The sequence below is a fragment of the Sinohyriopsis cumingii genome, chromosome 3 (assembly GCF_028554795.1).
Source record: "Sinohyriopsis cumingii isolate HCF-2022 chromosome 3, ASM2855479v2, whole genome shotgun sequence".
Classification (NCBI taxonomy): Eukaryota; Metazoa; Mollusca; class Bivalvia; order Unionida; family Unionidae; genus Sinohyriopsis; species Sinohyriopsis cumingii.
In genome coordinates this window covers 142,226,525-142,236,491 of record NC_142963.1, presented here as the reverse complement: position 1 = coordinate 142,236,491, position 9,967 = coordinate 142,226,525, and the positions used below count along the sequence as shown (strand labels likewise).

Sequence of the window (9,967 nt, the reverse complement as noted above, 5' to 3'; positions counted from 1 at the left end):
ATTTGCTTGGTTTTTTTTTTTTTAAATTTCAGAGCTTTATTAACCAGGCATGCAGCCTGCTTTTGACGCGTTGCCGATGGAGACCAACAAATGATTATCCTAAAAGTCAGATTCACTTAAACGATTTTCAATAAAGAAAAACCATTACATATACATATATATATATATATATATATATATATATATATATATATATATATATATATATATATATATATATATTAAATATTCATGACTGTCGTTGTCTTCACTCACAACAGTGATGTTTTGCATGCAGTGATACGAATGAAAAATTGAAATCACTTACAGTTGGCAAGTGTCAGAAACCACGCTGCTTTAGTGATGTTAATTGTACAAAGCTTGCCAGTGACCTACGCTAACAGGAAATCGTGGATGACAACACAGATATTCAATAACTAGATAAATAATGTCAGACAAATCAGCTGGAGAGACAACTCATTATGTTCTTAAATAATGCTACATCATACATACGTCTGAGTCGCGTGTCTCTGAACTTTTGTCGCGGTTTCGTGAAAGCAATCAGGCCGATGAAACAGTACCACAAGAAAGAGTGAAAACAACAAGCTTTGAAAAATATAACAAATAATTTATTTCCCTGGACAAATACTGTAAAAATGAAAAAATATGAGAACTTACCGTTTCCAGAATCAAATCCAAAAATAATAAAAGAATAATCCACGAATAAAATTGTTAAAGTCTAATATTGAAATGTTTTAATGATTCCATGTTCGAGTCCCGAAGAAGGATACAAGATGGAAGGCGATGACGAATGATGTTGACTGTACTTTGTTGACGTCTACAGTTCCTTGTAGAAACATAATAATTAATCCTCCGGTCTTGGAAATCCAAATAAAATTTTCAAAAAAAGTCCAAGTTCAAGAGTTCTGTATGAATACAATAATATCTCCAGAGTAACGAATTAATCTTCTATTGTCCAAATAACCTGAATAAAAATTAACATATAACTCAAAAACTAAAAACTTAATACTTCAATGTTGGCCACAACAGAAGAAAACAACTTAACATCAGGTGTTTAAAAGCCCTGACACTTAGGTCTCTCTCTCTCTCTCTCTCTCTCTCTCAACATCATAATTAATACTAAGTATTTCGTAATTTCGGAAATGCCTAATTGCGAAATAGAGGATTACGTGATCATGTTTACGTGTAAAAGTCACATAGCTCCTGTATATCCTTGATAAGAACCAATCATTTTGCTCCTAGAAAAAAGTTATTTACTTGACCCTCAATCAAGGCTAGGAACTAAGTCAAAAATAGAAACAAGTGTTTCTATTATTAGGTATCTATGGAAAACTCAGGTCAAACTGAATTTTCTGGTAAATTTCAAATGCCTAGTAAACAAAATTACATTACATGACATGTAAAGAAAATAAAAAGACTCCAAAACCCATAAACAATCAAATCAAAACAACTTAAATCAAATATAAATTAAATCAAATAATATATATATATATATATATATATATATATATATATATATATATATATATATATATATCGGAGTTAATGTATGTAGTCAAGGAGTTGGGTGTATTATGCCGCGTACCCAGCTTCGAATCTCTCTCTCTCTCTCCCTCTCTCTCTCTCTCTCTCTCTCTCTCTCTCTCTCTATATATATATATATATATATATATATATATATAGAGAGAGAGAGAGAGAGAGAGAGAGAGAGAGAGAGAGAGAGAATAAGTATCTTACCTAGACCTGCAACATGTTCACATAAATCTGAAGTCAAAATCATTAGGTTAAGCGATATCTGAAGCTATGCAATATTTAAGGTACGAAACCAAACTTGATCCTGTTACGTGTAAAAATTGTTAAATGATCCAGTTAATCCTATGTTAAAGGGGTGGTCAGACCATCCAAGACAAAAGACAAATCACCAATTTGATTATTATAAAAACAAAAAGATGGTTCAAATCTCAATACTGCCTTGAACTGATTCAAATACCAACAGTGCGTTTAGTAATACAAAAGAATTTAAGCTCAGTATTGTACGCAAAGATTTAAACCGTGCATTACTTTAGTAAAAAATACCGTTGTATAAACGGATTCAAAATTTATAACTATAACACACACTGACTATACATGACTAGATGCAAACCATATACCAAGGGCATAAAACGTATACTTAATTGCGTTAATTAAAATTAATATAAGTTATCGTTCTCAATCTATATTAATAATCATTCATAAGTCTCAGAATCCATATTTTCACCGGCGGGCAACAAGGAATGATTAGATCGGCTATATCTTTTGGATGTTATTCATGAGAGGACAAGAAAACTTCAGTTCTTTGGTTTTGACAATGTTCTGATATCACTAATTTAATACGAAAGGTAACTGCGAATAGACAATTTCCTGTATTCATGGATTATTCTGGACTACTACATTAGTCTCACAGATTTTCGAGCTGTCTAGTGGCAATACATTTTAAAAACTTGTGAGCTGATATTTTCAATTATCTGAGATTTCGATTAAGCACCATCACATGTATGAGTATTCACTATGGTGACAGGACAACACCTCTGTATCTGATACATATATAATTGTCCTGAATTCCTGGAGGTATTACCAAAATCTTACACTACACGAAAAATGTCGGTAAGTAACTAAAACTTGCTTCAATTACTTTGGCACTGTTTAAATTACTTTGATAATGTTCTGACCAAAGCATGGTGCTAATTGCCTATAGTTTGCTTTAATAGAAATAAGTCAAATGTAAATAGCAACTACTCATTATTAAGTCTGCTCTTTCCGTCAGTCTGAACTGTTATTGATAAAGGTCTCGTTGCAAAATACAAACATCTGGCTACAATGTGTGCGATAAAATAAATGTGATTAAAAAAACACACTAAAACAAGTTCGATGGCTAACGTAAGAAGTTGATAGGTTAAGAAAGACAGCATACATGTTACTTTAAATAAGATCTCTCTCTCTCTCTCTCTCTCGGGTAAGAACATAAAGGTTTGTACGAACCTGTCTATTTACCTATCCACCCACATAAAAAAAAACTATCGTGTGTAGTGCATGCCCGGCCATTTAACTGCGGCATCATCAGCAAGGTGCAGGGCCTGCAGTTCACCAGGCAACTTTGTCAGTGGACAGATGTTCACAACGTGTGACATGGTCTGTAGAGCTCCACAGCTACAGAAAAGAGTTAGTGACCTTGCCCACATCATACAAGGTTCACTGCACAACGACACTGTCCTGTCCGGAACGGTTCAGCGTAGTCCACAGATGTCAAGAAGAAAGGTTGAAGCCAAGTCGGCAGACAGATGGTTCATCAAAAGGGAAGTGCTTTACAACATCTGTTAAAGACAACTCTTCACTCCTTGCCGAAATAGCTGTCTTATCCTCCGACAACAGACCTAACCAGACTGGATGTCTCGAAGCCAAGCGCATTGCTGGATGTGAAGTGATATCCATGAACAGTGGAAGTTTCTCACTTAGCCAGCAGTTGTGTTGTTGCTTCCTGGCAACTGAGACGTGGGGGAAGAATGTTGCTGAGTACCGACAGACATGGTAAAGGAGTAGGACGCAGTGTTTCAGAGATTATGCGCATTGTTGTGTTGAGCTGGAGGTCAATTCGTTTGGTATGGGACGATCGAGCCCAGACAGGAGCGCAATTAACAAATTAACATTAAAATCACACACAAAAAGTACACTGATGGATATAAATACACAATGACATTAATATCAGTCGCCTTTCAATACGCTGAAAAATAAAAAATAAAAATGGAGATGACATAAACCATGCTGAAAAAGATTCATTTTATTGACGGAAAAGAATTCTATAATAAAAAGTTGAGGATGTTGTGGAAAAGGGAAATGATCTTCACTTTTTGACTTACTTAGACAAATTATGCGCTTGTTGCAGAAAGATTTCACAGAATTCTGAAGAATTTAAAGTCGAAGTATTTCGCTCAGAATGAAACCCAAAAATGGTTAGTCGTTTTTTTCAAATCTAATTTATGGCAGCAATAACACTCATCAGACCTAAATATATATGATTCCAAGTAAAGCAAGCAAGGAAAAAAACAAATAATACTCTTTTTCCTTTTCATCGTACAAACCTCCACATGACTGCATTGTGCTGACACTGAAGAGTGGCAAATACATTGGAGCATGCGTGTAAATACCACAAAATTCTTAATATTGAGGAGACGGCAACAATTTTGTAGCTGTCATAGGTAAGTTTATTGCGATGATTTCCTACCGGTGAGGTGACTGGGGTGAAGCTACTAATATCGTGTGAATTCAAGATTTGAAAATCTTCCGGCAAGTGTATACGCGATATCTAACCTCGGTTAGAATCTCGCTTTTTTAAAAAACCTTCTAATGTAGAACGCGTGTAACGCTTCCGCTTCAGCCATTTAAGAATCATACATGAATAATATTTTCAAATGAAATTTATAAAATAAGCTTTGCTTCTTTCTCTTACTTAGTTTATGACCATAACATCGTTGAACTATATATAAAAAGGACGCATGAGGGCCCAGGTTCGAATCTCGGTAGAGTACACATTATCTAACCTGTAAAAATATTCTTTCTCGATATTTAATAAATTTGCTTTATATTATCACGCATCCTCGCTTAGGCACCAGGGATAGCACGCCCCATTCTGTATGGTGTATATTTGTAACACTATAATAAATTTTATCTGACCACATATACCTGACGATATGTAATATTTAAGGAATGAAACCAAAATACGTGTCAACATTGTTAAAAGATCTAAACTAGATTCAAATATAAACCAGGAAGTGTATGTGTTTTTAAACATACCGTGGAACAGATGGGGCACGTCAATGTCAAAGAACTGCAAATCATTCTACAATAAATGGTTAGTCAAACTATGTAAGCCAAAAGACAATCATGGTTTGATTATTCTAAAAACAAAACGATGATTCAAATCTTACTACTGCCTAGAATTGATTAATTTACCAACGGCGTGTTTATTGATGCATCATTAATTACGTTCACTATTGTACTCATATATTTAAATCGTGAATTACATTAGTTAAAATACCCTTGCATAAGCACAGAAAACGAGGGTGTTTAAACATGCACATCAATACTGATAAAACATTCAATACTAAATGCAAATCATTGAATACGTCAAAAAATGACATCAGTATAAACAGACCAATTTTACACATTGACATCAGTATAAACAGACCAATGTTACACATGAAAAACCTCAGGAGGTAACTTAAATCGGGAAAATACTCTAGAATAGTAACAACTGGCCAAATTTAGACAAATTTACAAACGTGCAAATTTCTATTTAACCACAGCAAATAAGAAAACTTTTTCTTATCTCAAACGTTTCAAATATATGCATATTATCTCTTGATACCTAAACTCGTTATAATTTACATGATCTCTCAAATAGCTGTTGATTGATAGCAACAAAGCTTTATTCCATTTTGCATGATGACTACAAAATTTTCAATTATTTTGTTCGTTGCGCATGCGCTACGCTCAGTCCTCACCAGCTGTGCGAGAGTAGATAGACCTAGGTTTGAAATTAGAATTGTTCACTGTGGAAATTGATTGCGCGTGGGATTTACTCTTAATAATTTAAATTTCGCGAGTGTGCCAGCTCAGTAATTGTCCTAAATTTAAGAGGCAAGAGTAGTCCTGAAAAGCGTTCCTTCTACTGCTGGATTTCCTTGAAGAAAGGTATTCCTTGAAATCATCTCCGAAGATAATCCCTTGCTAATACATGTATTCAGTGACCAAAACTATCTTATACAGTTCATACAGTGTTTGCTGAAATAATTCTAAGCTGGCACTTTTTACCCCTGAAAACATATAAACAGAAGCCAATAAAAGGTTTCAAGAACGTTCTTAATCTCAGTCCCAAGGGTTTTTCTTAGAACTAAGCCTGCTTTGAAGACTTATTATGTGTTTTAGAGTTTGATACTCGAATAATTATATCTTCAGTTGTCTGACCAACTTCATATGTTTAATCCAATGACTTTAAATAATTACAGAAGGAATTATCCGAGGAGGACAAACAACAGTTACAACGTTATTGGAGAACTATAAAAAGTAGCTTATCCATGAAACAGATCATAGACTTTCTGATTGAGGAAGGAGTTATTTCTCCTGATGAATGGGAAGGTATCGACAAAAGTAATGCAGCCGAAATGGATAAGACACATGAATTCCTACTGTATCTTTTAAAACAACCGGCGGATGCCTACGGAACTTTTATCAAAGTCCTAAATCAGAGAAATTATGGCTATCTGGTGGAAAAGTTGCAAAGACGCGCTTCTACAGCCATGCCCGGACCTTCTTCCTGGAAAGAGGGTACGTAAACTTATATATTCATGATTTGTCATGATGACTTTTCATAATGAACCACTTGCATCTGTTTAAAATGATTTGAGTCTGAACACTTTCCGTTACATCTTGAGTCATACCATGTGTTGGATCAAATTTTATGCTGAACACGACAACATGTTCTGTAATGCAGACTGATCACATTGTTTCCACATAGTCTAGATTATACCAAATACTGTTTAAAAAAGCAAACGCCCGCTGATTATTTGGGTCGTTAGAAAAATTGGTATTGCAAAAGTGATTATTTTCCTCAGTAACGAAACTGACTGTTTCAGTTTATTTTCCGAAGAAATATTTGGCATTTGAAAATATTAACAAATTGCTGAGAATACCATAAAAAAGAGAGCAGCTTCTAGTAAATCGGTCTTCTCTGTACTTTTAAATATTTCCTTTTGAGGGGTTTCGTAGAAATGCGAGCATATATATATATATATATATATATATATATATATATATATATATATATATATATATATATATATATATATATGTGCAACAAACTGACTACGAATAGGGTGAAACCAGTCTCTATTTAGCCTAAGAGATCTCAACTCTTAATGAGTCTTTTTCAAAGGCATAGGCAAGAGAAACAAATAAAACAGAAAACCCGTTCCGTTTTCAACGCGTTACTTGACTATTTCTACAGGAAATTTTATTATAATTCAACTAGTTTATTTCAACTTGTTGCGATTAATGAAAACTATTTGATATTGACCTAGAAATCGATGATCCATAACGCCATCTGTTAATTTAAATAAATGTATGTACGCGCAAATTATATCCAGGATAGTTCATTGTTATAGTAGTAATTATAGGTTATTAGGTGACTATTAAGCAAATTTTATGAGAATTATTTAAACTAAAATGTGTGGGCTGCAAAAAGATAATTTATTTGTGCATGGCTGTCTTTTTATTGGATTAAACCGTTTAGTTTCAATGTGCTAAGGCGGTATATCAAGTAAGAATCCTTTTCTTTCCGCGTTTCGGAACTCCAGTTGGGGTTGTGAACAATTGCAGGAGAAGTGTTCTGCAACTGGGCGTCTGTGCAGGTTCTTCGTCATCCAGTCAGATCTATGAAGGTTTATCTTTTTGTGTAGCTTTTCAGTTTCTCCTACATACTGATTGCTACATATCTTACATGTGATGAGATAAACTACATTCTCTTGCACGTTTAATTTGGACCATGTACGTGGAGTTGTTTCATAGTAACTATGGTAAAAAATGTCCTGGTCTCTAATCATATGTTGGCAGGTTTTGCACCTTTTATCGCCACGTGGGCCAGATTGACTAATGTGGTCTTGGTTAGTGATTAGCGTTAGATTCAGCCTGACCAGGTTGTCCTTGAGGTTTTTTGGTCTCCGGTTGGCCACAACAGGTTTGTTCGGGATGATTAACTTGTGTGCGTCACTCGATTCCACGATGGGCCAGTGTTTCACAGTTTTTCTGTTTTATTTGTTGGTATTGTCTATGTTTTTTATATGCCACTGAAAAAGACCCATGAAGGGTCGACTCTTGCTAGATCCAGTGCACTTGAAAGGACTGTTATTAGCCATATGATTTGTATTCTTTGTATATATATATATATATATATATATATATATATATATATATATATATATATATATATATATATATATATATATATATATATATATTTGAGATATAGTTGTAATCTTATTGTGACTATATTTTAATCTTTTGAATTGGTTATATATCCACTTCCCAAATCATTTTCTGCACTCGAGTGTCAGATGACATCACCAACATCATCCCCTGACCATCTCTTCCCACCCCCTTCCACTTGAAAGTCAGTTCCTATCACTTTAATCTGGAGGGAGAGTAGGCCAACCAAAGCCAACACTGCCTGTCAAAGGGAGGAACCCATACAATGGGGAGAATGAGGATAGGGCGAAATTAATGTGGTCTCTGAATCATGCAGAGGGAAATTCTTGTTATATGATTAAGTAAGAGAGACTCTGGATATTCGACTTAACTGAGATAAATTATGTCTCTGCCTCGTTCAGATATAATTACAATTAATCTACTGTAATGGCCGTTCAGATAAGGACCAAGTCTTAAACAGCCTTCATTGTGTCTCCGTACCTGTGTAAAAGCCATATTATGAAGTGTTATGTATATTTGATTTAGTTATATATGATTTAATATATATTTATTTCAATTTAACTGTTTATTTGTCAGTTTTAAATATTTCTTTATCTTTCATTACATGCTATAGTAATGTAAATTTTTTAACTGGAGATGTTACTTTTTCCAGAAAAAAAAAAGTTTGATCTTGACTGTTCGTTCTAGTAAACACCAGGTGTTGACCTAGAGCCTGAGCTTTATTTAATATTGGTAGCAATCATGTAATCAGTTCTATTTTTATTTTAAAATGATTGGTTGTTGTCGAGGTAATGATGGGACTACTGATTTAAGATGTAAAGAATTTTTTCAAATTTTATTTCTTAGAATAAAATGATTGGTTTTCGTCAAGGCCACACTGGGTGTACGTGATCTTTAACAAGTAAATACTTTCGACGAGGTTCTGGAACATCATCATGTAACACCCCCTTTTTACGTTTTGGAATACGATATAACCTTTGTTTTGGAGAGATATTCTCAGTAGTGTTTCCTTTACATTGGAGGGTGTATGTTGTGCTGTTTGATATTATTTCAAATTACTTGGATTCAAAAGGATTAATTCTATTTTCCTGGAAAATATGGGTGCTCATTTGAAATTCTCGAACAAGGACAGTTTTTATAAAAAAGTATTCAGATTTCCAAAACTGGAATGATATTTCTTGTTTCTACAACAAACGGTAGACTTCAACACTACATATTACAGCATACGTCATCGTCTTCCATCTTGGATTATTCGTCGGGACTAGAACCTGAAATCGTTAGAACCTTTTATTATTAGGATTACTAAAGTTTTATTCGTGGATTATTCTTGGTTTATTTTAGGATTTGATTCTCAAACCCTAAGTTCATATTTTTTTTTCATTTTTGCAAAATGTTTCCATGAAAATAAGTTATTATATTTTTCGAAGCTTGTTGTTTTCACTCTTTCTTGTGATACTGTTTATTCGAGCCTAAATACGTAACATAAGCGTAGGGTAACAGAAAATCAATCACTTCAAGAATTACGCCAAACTTACCATACGTCATCTCTTATCGCATTCACATTTCTCTGCTTTTCACTCACAATTCTGGCCCCTTCATTTGTCCTAAAACTATACGTGTAGTACATATTCTGAAATAAATGAGAACTCTAACTACTGTTCACATCTTAAGAGCACTTGCAATGACAATTCCTTCTTAAAAACAAGTTCGTCCACGAAACTGTTTTTCAAATGTTTAATTTTTATCCACCGCTACAACCATGTTGTAAATCTGTATCAGAGAGAGACAGACAGACAGGAGGAGTAGGGGTATGGGCCCATTGTAGTAGCAGGCAGAAGTGACCTTTGTTAGATAGCCTACACACACACTGTACAATAAGCAGTGGAGGGTGGGTGGTGTTAATCGACAGCAGACATTATAAGATAGCTTTGAGATGTACATCTTCAACTCC

General features: G+C 34.2%; 1 long non-coding RNA gene across 1 annotated transcript; it reads right to left on the bottom strand.

Annotated features, from left to right (window-relative positions):
* Positions 1-359: 359 nt before the first annotated feature.
* On the bottom strand, positions 360-3,436 carry LOC149803981 (uncharacterized). Its single transcript, XR_016419999.1, has 3 exons — positions 3,019-3,436; positions 1,738-1,764; positions 360-964 (listed from the first exon to the last, which is right to left on the bottom strand). It is a non-coding gene; the product is annotated as an uncharacterized LOC149803981 (long non-coding RNA).
* Positions 3,437-9,967: the final 6,531 nt, after the last annotated feature.